Source organism: Myodes glareolus, chromosome 6, assembly GCF_982192425.1.
Source record: "Myodes glareolus chromosome 6, mMyoGla1.1, whole genome shotgun sequence".
In the NCBI taxonomy this organism is placed as follows: domain Eukaryota; kingdom Metazoa; phylum Chordata; class Mammalia; order Rodentia; family Cricetidae; genus Myodes; species Myodes glareolus.
Window position 1 is genome coordinate 22,056,734 of NC_142031.1, and position 17,462 is coordinate 22,074,195.

The following is a 17,462-nucleotide window of genomic DNA, read 5'->3' on the forward strand; positions in this document are numbered from 1 at the left end:
TTCATCAGACCTCACTTGGAATCCCTATGGGCTTCCTCTCTCCATTTCTGGCAGACAGATCCTTCTCTGCCACACCTTGTGGTCTTTCTGCTTCCTCATTGCAGGACACGGGATTTGGCATCAACGGAAAGTTCTAGTGTGAATCAAGTACATTGTGAAGCATTCTCAAGAAGCTCATTTCCCTTTCCAGGGACTATCCAGGCAGGAATGAGCTTTTAGGAATAGGATTTGTAAGCCTGGCAACCCCTTGGTTGGACAGAGGAGCCACCTTCCAGGTTGATCTCAATACTGCACTACCAAGACACAGTTCTCTAGGTGACCACTGGGTGGTGCCAAAACTTCTTATGATGCAGACAAAATAGACAGGCAGCCCTGTTAAAAGGATCCAGAGAGGCAGGTTGCTGGTTGACTTCAATGCACCTGGCAACCACACAGGTGTGGTCAGTGCAGGCAGCCAGAGCTGCTCCCTGGGGAGATGTGTTCCAGTTCAGTTGACTCCACCTCTCTGGGTCTTGTCTTCCTCTTGAACACAGCAGGAAGGGTGACATGGGTTCGTGTAAGCGTGTCCTGTGATCTGCAGAGGTTGGAGCCTGTATGGGGACCAAATGAATAAAGCTGTACTGGGTGGGCTGCTGAGACCCACCGTGGTAGGGCAGGGTAAGTAGCTGGAAGGGTATTCCTGCAGAGGACACTTTGACTTTAGGTTGCTCAGCGCTTAGCATCCATGTACCAAAACTTCTGATTTTTACTGAACTGCTATGTTCAGCCAAGAAAACTGAGGCTTGAAGAACTTGTGACCTGGTGTTGAATGGTCAATGTGAAGGCAAAAGTGTGAGAGAGACTCTGGGGATGTGTACCGTGGGGGAAGGCAGGACGGGGGCAGGAGACCACGGTGCTGGTGGCCAGCCGGTCATGCCCTACACTCCCCTGATAGGAATCTGAGAGGTGAGGTGCTCCCTAGGGCTGATGTCCCAGTCCTTGAGCATCAGAGACCCAGGGCCTGGGTTGGCAGAGCCAGAGGTTTGTAACTCAAACTGGGAGAACCAGAACCCAGATGCTCCAGGCTGTAGTAGAGACTTGGGGGCTCCAGGTGCTTAGACCGGCAGCTTACTTATCCCCCAGCACTGGTCAACTGTTAGGATGCTTAGCTCCCAAGAGTAATGAGTGACAATAGCAAGCTGCCACTGCTAGGGGCCTTCGGTGGCGGGACCCTCTGCTCCCACAGCAGCTAATGTTACTACACTTCTTGGGCCAAGATGCCAGGACCCTCAAACCTTTGGACTTGGCAGCTCCCGCAAACTTTCTAATAAACAGGGCCTACAGTTTCTTACCTTCAGCCTTTCTCAGCCTTTCTTCCCTGGCCTTTACTCTTCAGTGTGCCTCGGTCTCCCTCTCAGTCTGGTGGCTTCTCACATCTCAGCTACCCTGGTCTGCTAATGATAAACATCACAAGTAAGCAAGAAAAGACCTTTGGTGGGGCTTAAGAGGAGACTTTTGGGGGCCAAATGTTTCAACACCAGGCCACGGCACAGGAAACTGTCTCCAAGCTGACTCCAAAGGTGAGCTCATTGGCCTGCTCATATTGCCCAGAAGAGGGTGCAGCAAGTGTCTGCACCAGTCAGGGCACATCACACACCTTCTGCTGGACCACCAAGGGGGTGCTCCTGGTCATCCTTTTAGAGATCACCAAAACTCCTGATGACAGAAAGGTCCCCTGGACAATGGAAGCAGTGGTGCCTGGGATAGTACCTTCCAAGCTGGGGTCTGCTGTAATCAATAGCTGTGGAGACTTGAAAACAGAGGGGCTGAGGGGGGGTCAGGCTGGAGGACACCAAAGAGGGTCTGCAGACCCAGAGTTCCCCACTGCAGGCAGCCAAGGAAAATGTCTAACAGCTGCCCCCATCCCCGCATCTTAGCTCACTTACGGTAAAAATAAACATTAAAAGTGGTACTTAGATTAAAACCCTAACTGTTGATATTAACAGCACTTTACCAGTATTTACAATGTTCTTCTAGCCAAATGCTCGTGGCAGAGTGGGATCATTTTATGTGTTTCACCTGCAGGGAGCTGGGGACAATACGGAACCCTTTCCAGCCCGCAACCACTGTCCTAGTACGGATGAAATACAGTCATGGAAAGACTTATCCCGGCAGCCTGGGGATGCTGTTTGCATGGCTTCTGGCCTCAGCTCCCTCTTCTATCAGCATGCCGGCCCTGTTGATGGGTGTGTCCATCCATGCTGCACTGAGGAGCTACCTACAGAGGGCCCACAAGGAAAAGGGCAAATGTCATGTGGCTAGGCTATGGAACTGGCCTAGGTATCCATCAACAGTGGAGTGGATAAAGAAAATGTGGTGTGTGTGCACTATGGAGTTTTCCTCAGCCCTATAGTTTGCAGGCAAGTGGATGCAACTTGACACTATGGTTTTAAGCAGATTAACTTGGTCTCAGAAAGACAAATACCACATTTTTTTCCCACCCTGGTGGGCCCTACATTGTACAGACACATGAAACCACATGTGAAAGCAGACATGAAACTCTAGGTGAATGAAGAGGAACTGGTGGGTGGGAGAGGAATGGGGGAGAGGAGAGTACTGGGATGTAGGGTATGATCAAAGTACTTGGATACTTATGTGCAAACAGTCCCATGTAACACTGAAAAATAAAAGAATATATAGAAAATAAGATTTATTTATTCATTTATTTATTTATTTTGAGACAGGGCTTATCTGTGTAACAGAATCCTGGCTGCCCTGGAACTCATTCTGTAGACCAGGCTGGCCTCGAACTCAAAGAGATCTGCCTGCTTCTGCCTCCCGCATGCTGGGATTAAAGACTGCACCATCATTGCCTGGAAAAAAAAACAGGATTTTAAATAGGAGCTGGAGAGGTGGCTCTGAGGTTAAGGGCACTTGCTTTTCTTGCAGAGAACTCAGGTTCAGCTCTCAGCATCCATATTAGGTAGCTCATTTCCAACTATGACTCCGGTTCCAGGAGATCCAGTGCCTCTAAGGGCACTGTGCACATATGGTACACATGTATACACAAAGGCAAAAACATCCACATATATAAAATAAATACAAATATATCTAAGAAAAATAATAAATTTACTTTAAAATGAACACCCTTCACTAAGGCTAAGTAAGAGAAAGGACAGACCCTTTTGCTTTGAGGAGTAAATGCTTAAGTTTTGGGTCTGAAATAGATTCTAGAACTCACTAGTAGCTAAGACTGGGGCTGGAAAATTAATTATATATAAATGATTACATATACAGTGAACAGACATGTGCATAGCTAACCAGTTATACCAATGTTACACAATGCAAAAAGAAAAGAAAGAGTGAGAGCAATGATGTCTTTGAGGTGACATCCCTCTTGCTGCTGCCAGAGCAGCTTCCAGGCTGTGACAGATCAAAGCACAGATGTCTCGTTTCGTGGGGATGGCTGTCTCAGGGATACAGCCTGGAAAGGACAGAGCTGGCTGCAGCCCTGAGCAAGATTACCCATGGTTCCTTCTCAGAGTGCTTCCTCCTTCCTTTCTCCTCCCAGGCACTGAGTAATGGCTCCATCAACCTGGCCCAGCACGTTGGCCTCTCAGATCTGGTTCCTACTTGCAGGAATCATCTTGTCTACAAGAATTTATTCCAGGGCCCCCGTGGCCGAGGTACTGTCTGCTGGTAAAGATGTAGAGTGATAGTTACTGGCCCTGACACTGCCTTCTGCATGAGCCAGTGTCTGGAGACAGCCAAAAATTGAGAGCAACTTAGGAGATCACTAATTGCCCGTTATTAAAGCCGGAGTGGCTTTATTTATGCGTTTTCCTTGCAGAGTTATTTGTGCTTCTTGTCCTGAACCTGTGATGTATGGATCAGGTGAGTAGAATTTGCTGAGAGACTGGGATGTGCTCCTGTCTGCCTTTGTCCTTTCTCTTCTTTTTAAACAGCTATACGAATTAGTGTCTAAATAAAATCAACCAACAGGAAAGTGAGCACACTGCTGCTTTATAACTCTGACAGATGATAGTAACGGACCGCAAACCTGTAGCACAGAAAACCTATAAAACAGGCCTCAAAGCACAGTGCTTTTGTCAAGTTAGAATGAAGAATGCCCTGGGCTCCGGGGGAACGCAGCAGCCGGGGAGTGTGGGAGAGTTTCTCAGGTCTCGCAAGCAAGATGTTTATAGCCCACAAGATTGTCAATCTGGTTCCAAAGATGTCAAGGCTGGGCACGGAAGAGGAGCTGGAGATTGTCTCACAGGCAAATCCTGTGGAGCTTTGATGGTCCTGAACTTTCCAGGTCATAAGAACACAAATGACTCAAGGCTTTCTTCTTCCTTTCCCCCCTCCCTCTTTTCCTTCTGACAGCCTTACTCACTGCCATGGCTTTTCTTGCAGAGAAAACAAAGCAAAACAAGAAAGGCTCAGAAGTCTAAAAAATGGGATTCTGTCTCTGGGCCAACCCGATGAACTGACACACAGGCTCCCATGGTTCAGCAAGGTCAGCGCTTCATGCAGTCTAGGGCTAAGTCACTGCCTACCGCAAAACTCCATCCATCCCAGTTCTTTCCCAGCCTTGGTTTCCTCTTTCAGCCACTTCTGCACTGGACAACTGATCTCATTTCCTGATTCAACCACTAGCACAACCTTGAGACTCCAACACATTGTGACTCTCTCCTCTTCCTCTGCCCTGGACCGGGGAGGAAACCTTGCTTCAACTCCTAAGGATTCACGACCTCCTTCCGACAGCTCACCAGGCCAACCTGTCAAGAAGTACCTAAAACAGGGAAGTCAAGGAGGGTTGGAAGAAAGAAGCATAGTAAGGTTACTACCCACAGACTCAGTTCTACTCATACCTCTGTTCAGTCCATGTAGCTGTAGGTGCTGCTAACCACACTGATCTGTTTGCAAATCTATGAGCCAGTTTGAGAATCTGAACATCAGTCTTTCTGGTGGCACTATGGAACAGCTGCCAGAGTCTGTCAACAGGGACACGTCGCTCAGCAATATAAAGAACAGGAATCTTGAATTCAAATAACGAATTTCTAAAGAATGCTAGTCAAGAATACCGACTTTGTAAAAATACAAATGCAAAAATTTTGATTCCTTAACTAGGAAAATGGCTTAGTTGGCAGATTGAGCAGTGGGATAAATATAGCCAGAGATCAAATTGGTCACCTGAAGATGTGCTGAGGCATTAGGCCAGAACAGAACACTAAAAAAAGAGGCATTGGAGAGATTGCTCAGTGGTTACCTGCAATGGGTGCTCTTGGTTCCCAGCACCCACATGATGACTCACAGTCATTTGTAACTCCAGTTCCAGGGGATCTGGTGTCTTCTTCTGGCCTTTGCAAATACTGGACTGGTGCATACACACATACACACATGCAGGCAAAACACTTGCACGCATGAGAGAAATCTTTAAAATGAAAGTATTTTATTAAGAAATAAGAGCACGGGCTGGGGGCTGGAGCTAAGCTCAGTGGCAGGGTGCTTACCCAGCATGTGTGAGGTTGTGGGCTCTATCCCAATGCCACAGAAACAACTTAATAATAAGAAAATGGGAGGCACACACCTGTAACCCCGGGACTCAGAAGGCCGAGTAAGAATGATAACATCAGCTCAGGTGTGTGAGACTAACCTGGGTAACATATTGAGGTCCTGTGTTAAGAAGGATGGAAGGAATACAGAAAAAGGGGAAATTGAAAATATCCAGCCTTGGATTGTTCTAGAGAGAGCAGATAGAATGAAGAAACTGTCTAAGCAATTCTTTCCAACAAAAGAAGGTGTGAGTTCTGGGACTGACACACTCCTCCTGTGAGGGGTAGGATGATAGGGCAGTATCCTCAGGGTTCAGGGTGAAAATCACTTGGAACCTATAATTATAGACTTGGTCCATTATAAAACATTATCACTCAGAATAAAGATCTTCCAGGCATGAAAGGAGCCTAACATTTCAGGACTCCTGGGTACTTCCCTAAAATAGATGCTAGGAGATTTCTGAAGCAAGAAGAAAAGTGAAGATGCATTGAAGGGAGTGCAAGAAATACTGGTGACCAGATACAACCGCAGAGGGTAAGCGTGGAGAGGCTGGGGGTTAGCTCAGTGGTAAAGCGTTCGGCACATAGAAAGCTCTGGGTTCAAACCCCACTGTTGGAAAAAAAAACTGTAAGTGTTAAATTTTTTAAGATTTATTTTTAAGTGTGTGGATGAATGTGTGTCTGTGCATATGAGAGCAGTATCCTTGGAGGCCAGAAGAGGGTGGCAGATTCTCTGAAGATAGAGTTAGGGGCTACCAGACGTAGTTGCTGGAAATTGAACTCAGGGCCTCTGGAAGAAGCGGCAGATACTCTTAAATGCTGAGCCATCTCTCCAGCCCAAGTGTTAAATATTTTAAAGCCTGCAGTTTTAAGCAATAGTGTGGACACCATGTGGAAAGCCAACTGTGTCACAAATGCTAGCTGTATGTGCATTCCAAGTCTAGCAAGACTGGGTGTGGCTCCAAAAAGAATGCACAGATGCCTGAACCCAGAAGGTAAAGTCCACAACATCATTTATGACTCCCGCAGCCAGGCATGCACACATGTTCACCAAAAGTCGACCAGAAAACTTGCCAAAGAGTCAGCAGAGAAGACCATACAGGGTGGAGCAAGTAGGACCACCTCACATCTGTGGCTAGCAGATGTCAGACATATACGTATGGCCGGCTGGTGATGGAAAACAGAATTGCAGACTGTAAGGAGATGCAGCAAAACCTTTGGATGATTGAGTAGACTTTGTATCTTGACCTAGCAAGTGTTTGTGTGGATGTATTTACCTTTGGAAAATTAACTAAGCCAAATGCTGAAGATTTGTTCAAGTGATATTCTCTCTCTCTCTCTCTCTCTCTCTCTCTCTCTCTCTCTCTCTCTCTTTCTCTGTGTGTGTGTGTGTGTGTGTGATAATTTAGGTAAAATAACTGGAACAAAGAAATCTAGAGACGTGTTAAACATGAAATAGAGGAAGTAAAAGTGTGCCGTCTGACTACTGTGCCAACATAGCCACAGAACCACTTTAAATGTAACCTTATATATTTAAAAAAGAGGAAACCCCAGAGAATTTGATATATGAAGTATAAGAAAAGGAGGGAGAGACAACACAGGAACTGTTGGGTGTGTCTAGGAGCAGTAGAGCACTTGCTGGCCTGCACAGATTGCTAGGTTTGATCCCTAGCGCCACACAAAATACTAAAATAAATTAAAAGCATAGTAAACAGAAAATAGAAGTTGTGTGAACAATTTCAATAATATCAGCCACTACAAGATATATGAGTGAACTGAATTTTTTTAGCCAAAAGAAAAAGTTGCTGTCTGAATAAAAACACACCTAGGTAGGTGTGGGGCACATCTGCCAAAACTGAGGAGGAAAATGGCACGAAAGAGATGAAAACGGCGATAAAAACAAAGGACACATGTAAATACAACATAAAACAGAAGGGCGCATCAGGGGCTATCCAGGGGATAAGGATGCTGGCGTGAAACATCATTTAAGAATCTACATTTCACTGGGCTGGGCAGTGACGGTAAATGCCTTTAATTCCAGCACTCGGGAGGCAGAGGCAGGAGGATCTCCTTGAGTTTGAGGCTAGCCTGGTCTACGGAGCAAGTTCCAGGACAGGCTCCAAAGCTACACAAAGAAACCCTGTCTCAAAAACCAAACAAACAAACAAAAAGAATATTTCCTCAGTCTGGATTTATTTTCTGCCCCCTGCATGCTCTGACTGTGTACACAGAGACCTGCATATCATTTTTTATTTTCCTTATTTTGTGGGAAGGAGTGCTGGTTAGTTTTAACTGTGCAACTAGCACAATCTAGAGTCACCTGTGAATGATCTTAATGAGGAATTAATATAGATCAGGTTGGTCTGTGAACATGCTTGTCAGGGACTGTCTTGATTGGTAATTGATGTAGGAAGACCCAGTTCATTGTGGGTGGAACCATTCCGAAGCAAGGGCTTCAGGACAGTAAAAGAGCGGAGAGAGCCACCTGAGAGCAAGCAAGCACACGTGTGTTTATTCTCTTTGTTCCTGACTGTGGGTGTGATGTAAATAGCCACTTGAGGTTTCCCAAAGCAATGGACTATAACCCGGAGTTGTAATCCAGCTAAATTATTTTCTCCCTATGTTGCTTTCTGTCAAGGGTATTTATCAAAGCAATACAAATAAAGTTAGAATATGTGGGTTTGAGACAGGGCCTGACCTTGAGCCCTGGTCCTCTGGCCTCTGCCTCCTGAGTGTTTGTTTATAGTGTGAGTGACCACACTGACTTGGTCATCTTTAATGGAGCAGCCTCTTCTTCCTAGGGTCACCAAAGTCTTAGGGCCTTTCTAACCTGTCTTTTTCTTCAGTTATATTCATTTGTTCCTTTCTTTAAGTCAAGTTGTTTCTAAGAACATGAATATTCTCCTTCCTGCATTGATCTTGACTTTTTCCATTTTCCAATTAAGGGAAAACTGAAAACAATGCAATTTTTAAATTTCTTTAATTGAATGCATATCTTGTTCTTAATTTTAACTTGTCAAACAGATCATTTTATAGTATTGTCTTTTTAAGGTAAATTTTGATTGGTTTATTTTTTAAGAATTGGCAAACTTAGTTCTGCAGCATACTGAAAGGCATTTTAGAAATGCAAGTGTGTGCTGAATTTTAGAAAAATCTCCCAACTTAAATCACTCTTGCTAGAGTCCAAGAACTACATAATTTCCTCGGAGTATAAAAATACCTTTGAAAATATTCATATATATATATATATATATATATATATATATATATATGCTTTCGTATTTTCTGAAAAAGCTTCAAACAACACATTTAGTAAAATAGCTTGAATCTAGAACTTGACAACCTCAGATGCTGGGGAGGATGTGGAGTGACAGGATTGTCACTCAGTGTTAGTGGGAAGGTGAAACAGGAAGACAGTTTGGCAACATGTTTCCAGACTAAGCATATAGTTACTACACATGATAGCAATGCGTTCCTTGCTTTTACCAAGATGAGATGAGAACTTGTGTTTACCTAAAAATACGCACACAAATGCTCACAGAATCTTCATAAATGCCAAGACCGGAGGCGACAAGAAGTCGTCCAGTGAGTAAATGGCTAAATAGACTGTGGCGCATCCAAGCAACGGAATAACTTGTGGCTCCAAAAACAAATGAGCTATGAACCCATGGAAAGATATGAAAGAACCTTAAATGCCTGAGTTGACAGAAGAAGCCGACTTAAAAATGTTGCTTCCAGGGTAATTCTGGCTGCGTGACACACTGTGGAAGAAGAACACTTGTGAGACAGCTAAAGGACCTGGTCTGCCTTCCAGGAGAAGGAAGAGTGGAAAAGGTGAGACACAGCAGAGCTGTTGGGCAGTGACACCGCCCTGTGGTATTGTAGTGATGACACAGGTCCTTGTACAGTTGTCCAAAGCCGTAGAACGTTCACCACCAAGAAAACGCTCGTTGTGTCCAGTATGAATTGTTCAGTGGCATCAAACCACGCCTCTGTTCATGATGGGGGCCATATGGGTGCTGGAGCCCGTGTGGGAATCGGGTAGATTGAACAACCCCGTACCTTTCAGTTTTGCTACAAATCTAAAACTACTCTACAAATACGGTCTTCTTAAAGGCAGGGGTGGGGATCGCCAAATAAAGCTTTCAGAAGATCACGCCACATCTTAGTGTAACAAAGAGCTTCAGAATGCTAAGGTAATCAGCATACTGGATGATGAAACAGAAGAAACCAGTGTTACCATCACGGCTCTGGCTAGTCTTTCTACTGAAGTCTAGCCAGCAGTACACCTTGTATCTTAGTTAGGGTTTTTCTTGATCTGATAAGCAATGGGAGGAAAGGGCTTATTTGGCTTCCAGTTTGCAGTCCATTATCAGTGGAAGCCAAGGCAGGAACTGAAGGTCAGACCATGAGGAATGCTGCTTACTGGCTTGCTCAGTCTAAAGTCTTATACAACTCAGGACCACCTCCCCAGGGATGGTACCACATATAGCCCCTTCCATATTAAGCAATAGAAAAAAAATGCCCTCCAGACTTGCCTATAGAAAATCTGATGAAGGTTTAATTATATACTAGCAGAACCCAGTTAGAAGAGAAAATGGACAATGAGCAATAAACTCATTCTTCAAAGCAGCAAATGGAGGTGGAGAGATGGTTCAGAGGTTAAGAGCATTGCCTGCTCTTCCACAGGTCTTGAGTTCAATTCCCAGCAACCACAAGGTGGCTCACAGCCATCTACAATGAGATCCTAATGTCCTCTTCTGGCATGCAGGCATACCTGCAAGCAGAACACTGTTATATGTGATAAATAAATCATTTTTTTAAAGCAATAAATGGTGCTGGAGAGATGACTCTGTGGACCCATGTTCAATTCCTACCACATATATGATGGCTCACAGCTGCCTGTAACTCCAGCTTGGGTATTCAGATGCCCTCTTCTGGCTGTTAGAGGTACTGCACATAAAACAGGCAAACACACACAAGAATTTTTTTTAAGGCAACACATTTCTAAATACCTAATAGGAAACATAGGCAAAACACCTAAGACTGGGTAGGCACAGTGTTGCATGTTGCATCCCAGCAAGAGAGGCAGGATCAGGCTATGCAAGAAGTTTGTCTTAAAAAACTAAAACTAAGAGCTTCCATCCAGAGGGCCTTCGGAGTGATCCTTCATCTGGCGAAGAACGGCGATACAGTCGGAGACCCACATCGGAGCACCGTACTGAGCCCCCCGAGGTCCAAATGAGGAGCAGAAGGAGGAAGAACATGAAAAACGAAATCAGTACTGCGAGGGATGCTATCACCCACTGATACAAGGGAACGGATCTGATGAGAGTTTACCAAGGCCAGTTGGACTGGGACTGAACGAGGACGTGATCTAACCAGATTCTCGGAATTTGGCCGGATTCTCTGACTGTGGCTGGCCCGAAGTCTTTCTGAAAAGTCATTGACTATGACACTGGGACCTGTTTCCTCTACATATACTGGATTTTGGGGATCCAGTCTGTTTGGACACTCACCTTCCTGGACCTGGAGAGAGGGGGAAGGAACTGGAACTTCCCACAGGGCAGGAAACCCTGACTGCCCTGGGGGATGAAGAGGGAGGAGGAGGGGGAGTGGGGGGAGTGGGAGGGTGTTGGGAGGGGAGGCGGAAATGGAAACTTTTATAATTTAATAAAATTTACTAAAAAAAAAACCTAAAACTAAGCTAGGCATAGTGATGCAGTCATCCCATTACTTGAACAGTGGAGGCAGGAGGATCAGGCATTCAGAGTCATCCTTGGTAACATAGTGAGTTCAAAGCCAGACTTGGCTACATGAGACCTTGTCTCAAAAGCAAAACAAAACAACAATAACAATAACAAAACAGAGCAAAAAGAACAAAGCACCAAAGCACATGTAGAGAGAGTAAGAGAGGCAGAGGGATCAGTGGGGTGGGGGAGCAAAGTCGAGCTCTATACAAGGAAAGCAATCAAGATGTATGGAACAGGCTTCTACACCACATCTCCCAGGAACATACCTGTGGGCCCAATGGAACTCCATCTTGAACCTCAGTTAACTTGTCAGTCATATATGGCAAGATGATGGCTTCATCCTAGAAGACAAATTTAGTGATTAAAGTAGGTAAAATCTATAAAAAGGCAACCCATAGACAGAAGAAATATAAAGAGCCAAAAATCAAGTGCAAAAGACACTTAAGTTTAGATACAGTATTTTGGGAATTTCAACTGAAATGAAACACATTTTCTTCATTATCATATGACAGAAAATTAAATTAAATAGCAATACCTAGAGTTGGCCAAGATGTGGGGAAATGAGCATATTTTGGACCTTACTGGTGAATGGGAGTGTACATCCAGCAATTCTGAAGAAAAACTTAGCAACATCTATGGAAGCTAAAGGAATGTATTTAAACAAGCAATTCCACTCCTAAGCTCTGCCCTTCAGCAGTTTTTTTCTAGTTTGTATTCATGACTATGAGCCATTAGTAAGGTGGGGAGAAGGGCACCAGCCCCTGGTAGGCAGCAGGGTGGGTTGGCTTGGTGCTGTCTTGTCTTTACTGATTACAGCTCTGTTGAAATGGGCAGGTTGGTTCCTTCATGCCCCAAGGTTATTGTTTCTGCCATGAAGATTCTGTAGTTTTGTTGTAAGATGAGCGGCGGGCCACTTCCCACCACCCTGGCTCCCAGCTAGCTTTACCCAAAATAATTATACGGAAACTGTATTAATTTAAACATTGCTTGGCCCATTATATCTAGCCTCTTCTTGGCTAACTCTCACATCTTAATTAACCCATTTCCATTAATGTATATTGCCACTTGACTGTGGCTTACCGGCATGAGTCTAACCAGCATCAGTCTTGGAGAGGAAAGCCATGGTGTCTGCCTGACTCTGCTTTCTTTCTTCCAGCATTCTGTTCTGTCTACTCAGTCTATTTAAGCTGCTGTCCTATCCAAAGGCCAAGGCAGTCTCTTTATTTAACCAATGAAAGCAACACATAGAAAGAAGACCCTCCTACACCATAGTTTGAATCTGGAATGCCTCCTAAAGCTTAATTCCCAGCACGGAGCTACTGGAGGTTGGGGGAGCACTAAGGAGTGGAGAAGGCTAGAAAGATTTTAGGACACCAGGGACATACTACTGAATGTGATGGTGGGGGTCTGGGGATATAGCTGTTGTATGGCGCTTATCTCACATTCAATAGGCCATCCATCCATGAGTAGAGTGTGATGACACTTGTCTGTAATTCCAGCACTTGGGAAGTGGTGAGGCCAGAGGTTCAAAGACATCCTCAGTTACGTAGGGAGTTTGTAGCTAGCCTGGGCTAGATACCTTGTGAAATGTAAGAAAAAGGAAGGAGGGAAAGGGAAGGGAAGGAAAGAAGATGATGTGATCCAGTCTCCCCATTCCCCCAAAACAATGCTTTCTGCAATGGCACTGCCCAAAAGCAATAGACCCAATAAAGCATGGACCCAAACCTCTAGACCTGTGGGCTGAATGACCTCACCTTCTAGGCTCACGATCCCAGATGTGTATTAAGTAGCAGAATGGTGACTGACACAGGAAACAACTGCCAGACCACATCCCAACATTCCACTCTTTCCTCACCTGGTTTCTGCCACAAACTTGGGATACAAAGTCTCTGTGTGGGTGGCTGAGAGGATCAAACCAGTTCACTTTGGGTACAAATCCACTCACGAAACACCAACTTCCTGCAGCTTGCAGAACCTCCCCAGGCTCTTGATCCTGCACACATGTGATTTTTTAACTTCAGGGGTCTATCGTGAAGTTTTTGGGGGCAAACAGACAGATGCAAATGAGCACAATTATGTCAACCCCATGGTGGCTTGTAGAGGCCTTAGGGACACAGAGGGCCAATCTTCTCATTTGCATTGGAAACACGGGGTTTGTACTCCAGTTTGCTTAGCAGGGTTGAGAAGGAGTGAAAGACAGGGAGTCCAAATGCCCCCAGGACAGCCTGTTGGGATGTGTGATCCAGTCAGTAACCTTGAATGCCGAGAAGGGAACCTGCTCTCCCAGCCTCACTCTGGTCACCCTAGGTCCCCGAGGAAGACACCACGCAGCTCTTAGGGTACACGGAGGCCCTAGCCTTCCTTTTCAGGCCAAGGAACTGCAAGAAAAGCAAGAAAACCATTTGGCCTAGGAGGCAAGTGGAATTACCACCAAGCTCTCACAGGGACTGTGCCAATTTGTAGCTCTCCTTGCAGGGTAGCACTGTTTCCTAGCAAGTCTGCAAGCACATTTAATGAATTCATAAAACTCCAACTGCACAGATCTCATGGTGGGGAGGCAGGATGCAATTCTGTAACTGTACATTTGCTTAACTGCTTGGGGTCACAGAAACCCTGTGAGGGGTTGAGGGCGGGGAGTGAGGGAGGCTTTCCCTTGCCTATTGCCGCCTGGGCTAGTAGAGCTCACTTCTTCAGGGAGGAGCCCTGATACTCACATTCCTTCTGGTTCCCTGGGCCCCGGAGTGCTGGAGCTCTGCAGTAGGGTAGGGCTTTAACCAGTTACTCCTAAGTCCCACGTTCACCCACTCAGCAATTCAACTGTTGAATGATTGCCGACGCAGACCAGGTGCTATCCCAGGTGTAGGTCTAGAGCCAATAGCTCAGCTGGTCCCAGTCCCAACCCTTTGGGCCCTGTGAGCACTGGCTGAGCCCAAGGCTGCTCTTGAGTTTAGATCCTGAATTTTGGGCTATGGTCACCCAAGCCTGGGCCTGTTCCAGGTGTGCTTGATACGAAAGCAGTTCTCAGCAGATACTGCCTGGGAGCTAGACCTGGAAGTCTAGCCTTATTCACCAAAGGCTAGGTCTGCCCTTCAGATGATAGAATGAGCTGCCTGTCTGTCTGTCTGTCTGTCTGTCTGTCTGTGTGTGAGAGAGAGAGAGAGAGAGAGAAAGAGAGAGAAGAGAAAGAGAGAGAGAGAGAGAGAGAGAGAGAGAGGAGAAGGAGGAGGAGGAGGAGGAAGAGGAGGAGAGAGAGAGAGAGGAAGAAGGAGGAGGAGGAGGAGGGAGAGAGAGAAAGGAGAGAGAGAGAGAAAGAGAGAGAGAGAGAGAGAGAGAGAGAGAGAGAGAGAGAGAGAGAGAGAGAGAGAACAGGGAGGAAATGGAGTCCAGGCTGAGCAAGCTCACACACAGCAACCTCAGCTTCTCTTTGGGAACTCTGAGCCCGTTTGCTTTATTAAGCCAACTTCTCTCATTTTCTCTCTGAAATTCTCAGCCATCTGTGTTCCTTGTCCTCTCCCACACCCAGGCTTCCCTGTCTGGGAGCGTTCTGACAAGGTGATTCCTGCAGCGCAGCCCCAGGGGAAGCTGCCCCTCCGCAGCACCGCTAAGCAGCCGTCCTCTTGGTTAAACAAATCCCGGGCTAAAGCCGAAGCTTAAAACTCTGAAAGGCAAGAAAGGAAATTGGGGCCAAGGAGGTTGCTCCTGACTTTCTGCTTGAGCCACTAACACCGCTTGGCTAATTCCTCCCATCTGGAGGCTTTGTCTTGCACTAAGAATTTCCTGGTTTTGGGGAAAGCAGGTTGGGACCCCAGCACAGGGCTTTGGAACAATGGACTGAGAAGCTTCATTGTCTGTGCTGACTCGCCCCTTGTCTGCAGTGACTAGCGCACAAGCCTGCACACACACACACACACACACACACCACACACACTCAGCTTGGCGCAGACGCAGCACACTCCCGCTGCATACACAGCCACCAGCTAACAATCCAGCCTTGGCAGGAACAGATGGCTGTGCAAATGGGGGCTTATCAGGGTTTGGATAAAAGGGCTGTTAACGAAGGTGGAGTGGGCTGGCTTTGCAGGGGGATGAGTGATGCTGGTCTAAGCAGCCATAGCTTAGGTCCTCTAGGGGTAGAGTGTGGGACCAGGACTGGTCAGTGTGTCTCCAGCAGATAACTTTGGAGGAGATTCTTTTGTGTTGAGAGAGTACTGTGTCCTCAAGCCTGTGTAGCATGCACTTTGTGGACTGAGGCATCACCCCCTCCCCAAGAGTCTCCAAGGCACAACCCCCTCCCCCACCCCAGCTGCTTCTTGTTCTGTGTGGGGGTGGGAACTGATGTTCAAGTCAGTCCTATGGCATGACCAAAGAACCTGAGGTTCAGGAAGGGGCGGGAGAGGCCTGCCCCACCTGGGACCTGGTCCTCCATCTCCTCTCTCCAGGGACTTTGGATCTGGAGCCCACCCAGCCTCCCAATGGGTGCATTCTTCCCTGTGCCTCCTCCTCCTCCCTGCAGGGCCCTGTAACTCACCAATAGTTTCCAGGCTTCAGTACAGGAAATTTTTAATTAGCGAACAATAAAATGAAAAAAGAACAAAGGCAGAACATGGAAGCAAATGTGCCTCAAAGCCCTGGCGGAGTGACAGTCCTCCTGAGGTGGAAGATCCCGGGGACAGAAGCCGCTTTCATCAGGACACACACATAGACACTTCTTCCACACACATCTGCTCCAGGAATGGCTTGTGTTTTGATTCTTCTTGCTCTTCCGTGTGAGCAATCTCCTGCCTCCTATCATTCTCAGATGGCCGAGAGAGGTCAATGAGTTGTTTTTTTCCTGTGTTTGAGGCTACTGGTCAGTTCCTCTTCTCTTCTTCAGAACAGACAGCACCTCTCAGCCACCACAGACAGGGAACTGTGGCCAATCCCACCAGAGGAATGGCAGGGACATTTCTGGTCCCTCCAGTCTTTCACCCCCACTTTTTCTGCTGACTTGACCGTGGAAATCATGTGTCCTCAATGGTGAAGTTAAAGCATGGTGGGGCCCTGGGAGCTAGGATTGCCCACCCGATTATGCACATTTTGAGTGAGAAATAAAACATGATTGTGAAATGTCATATTACCAAAGAGATCTTCAGATTCAGTGCAACGTTCAACAAAATGCTGATGATATTTTTCACGGAGCCAGAAAAAAGTCCTAAAATTCTTGTGAAAGCACAAAAGACCAGAAGTAGATGAAGAGATCTTACACAAAGCTGTGCTGGAGGAATCTCTGTATCTGCTTGCACGCTACCACAGATCCACAGTGAGGTATCGCTGTGTCTGTTCACACGCTACCACAGATCCACAGTGAGGTATCGCTGTGTCTGTTCACACGCTATCACAGATCCACAGTGAGGTATCTCTCGATCTGCTCACACGTTACCACAGAGCCACAGTGAGGTATCTCTGTGTCTGCTCACATGTGACCACACCACAGAGACACAGTGAGGTACTGCTGTATCTGCTCACACATTACCACAGATCCGCAGTGAGGTACCTCTGTGTCTGCTCACATGCGACCACAGAGTCACAGTGAGGTACTGCTGTATCTGCTCACACATTACCACAGAGCCACAGTGAGGTACCGCTGTATCAGCTCACACGTTACCACAGATCCACAGTGAGGTATCGCTGTGTCTGCTCACAAGCTACCACAGAGCCATGGTGACAGGAACAGCACAGGTACACCTCAGACATGTAGATTACAGGGTAGAACAGAGGACCTAGAAATAAGCCCTGTAGCTACAGCCACCTAAGTTTTGACAAAGGTGTCAGAAATGTACATTGGAGAAAAGATGTCTTCGTAGACAAGTGGGGTTAGGAAAAATGGATACCCACGTGAAGATGAGTGAAGCTAGACTGGTCTCTAAGGCTGCACAAAACCAGTACCAAGCTGATCAAAGACCTCAGTGTGGTACCCAAAACTCTGAAACTGTTGGGGAGAGTGTGTCAGGATTCAGGCATGCAAGTTCTTTCTGAAAAGGACCCCACGAACTCAGGGAATAATGACCAAAAATTGGCAAATTGTATTGCATGACACTAAAAAGCTTCTGCACAGCAAAGGTGGTGAGCAGCAGAGTGAAGAGAGAGACACGGAGTGGGAGAGAGGCTGTGAAATGTACGCCTGACAGGAGAT

The 17,462-nt window shown here is 46.4% G+C and overlaps 1 long non-coding RNA gene across 1 annotated transcript; it reads right to left on the bottom strand.

The window, feature by feature from the left end:
• Positions 1-2,683: 2,683 nt before the first annotated feature.
• LOC146894153 (uncharacterized) lies at positions 2,684-16,336 on the bottom strand. The gene is made up of 3 exons (XR_015001998.2): positions 15,819-16,336; positions 11,557-11,631; positions 2,684-2,852 (listed from the first exon to the last, which is right to left on the bottom strand). It is a non-coding gene; the product is annotated as an uncharacterized LOC146894153 (long non-coding RNA).
• Between the last annotated feature and the right edge of the window lie 1,126 nt (positions 16,337-17,462).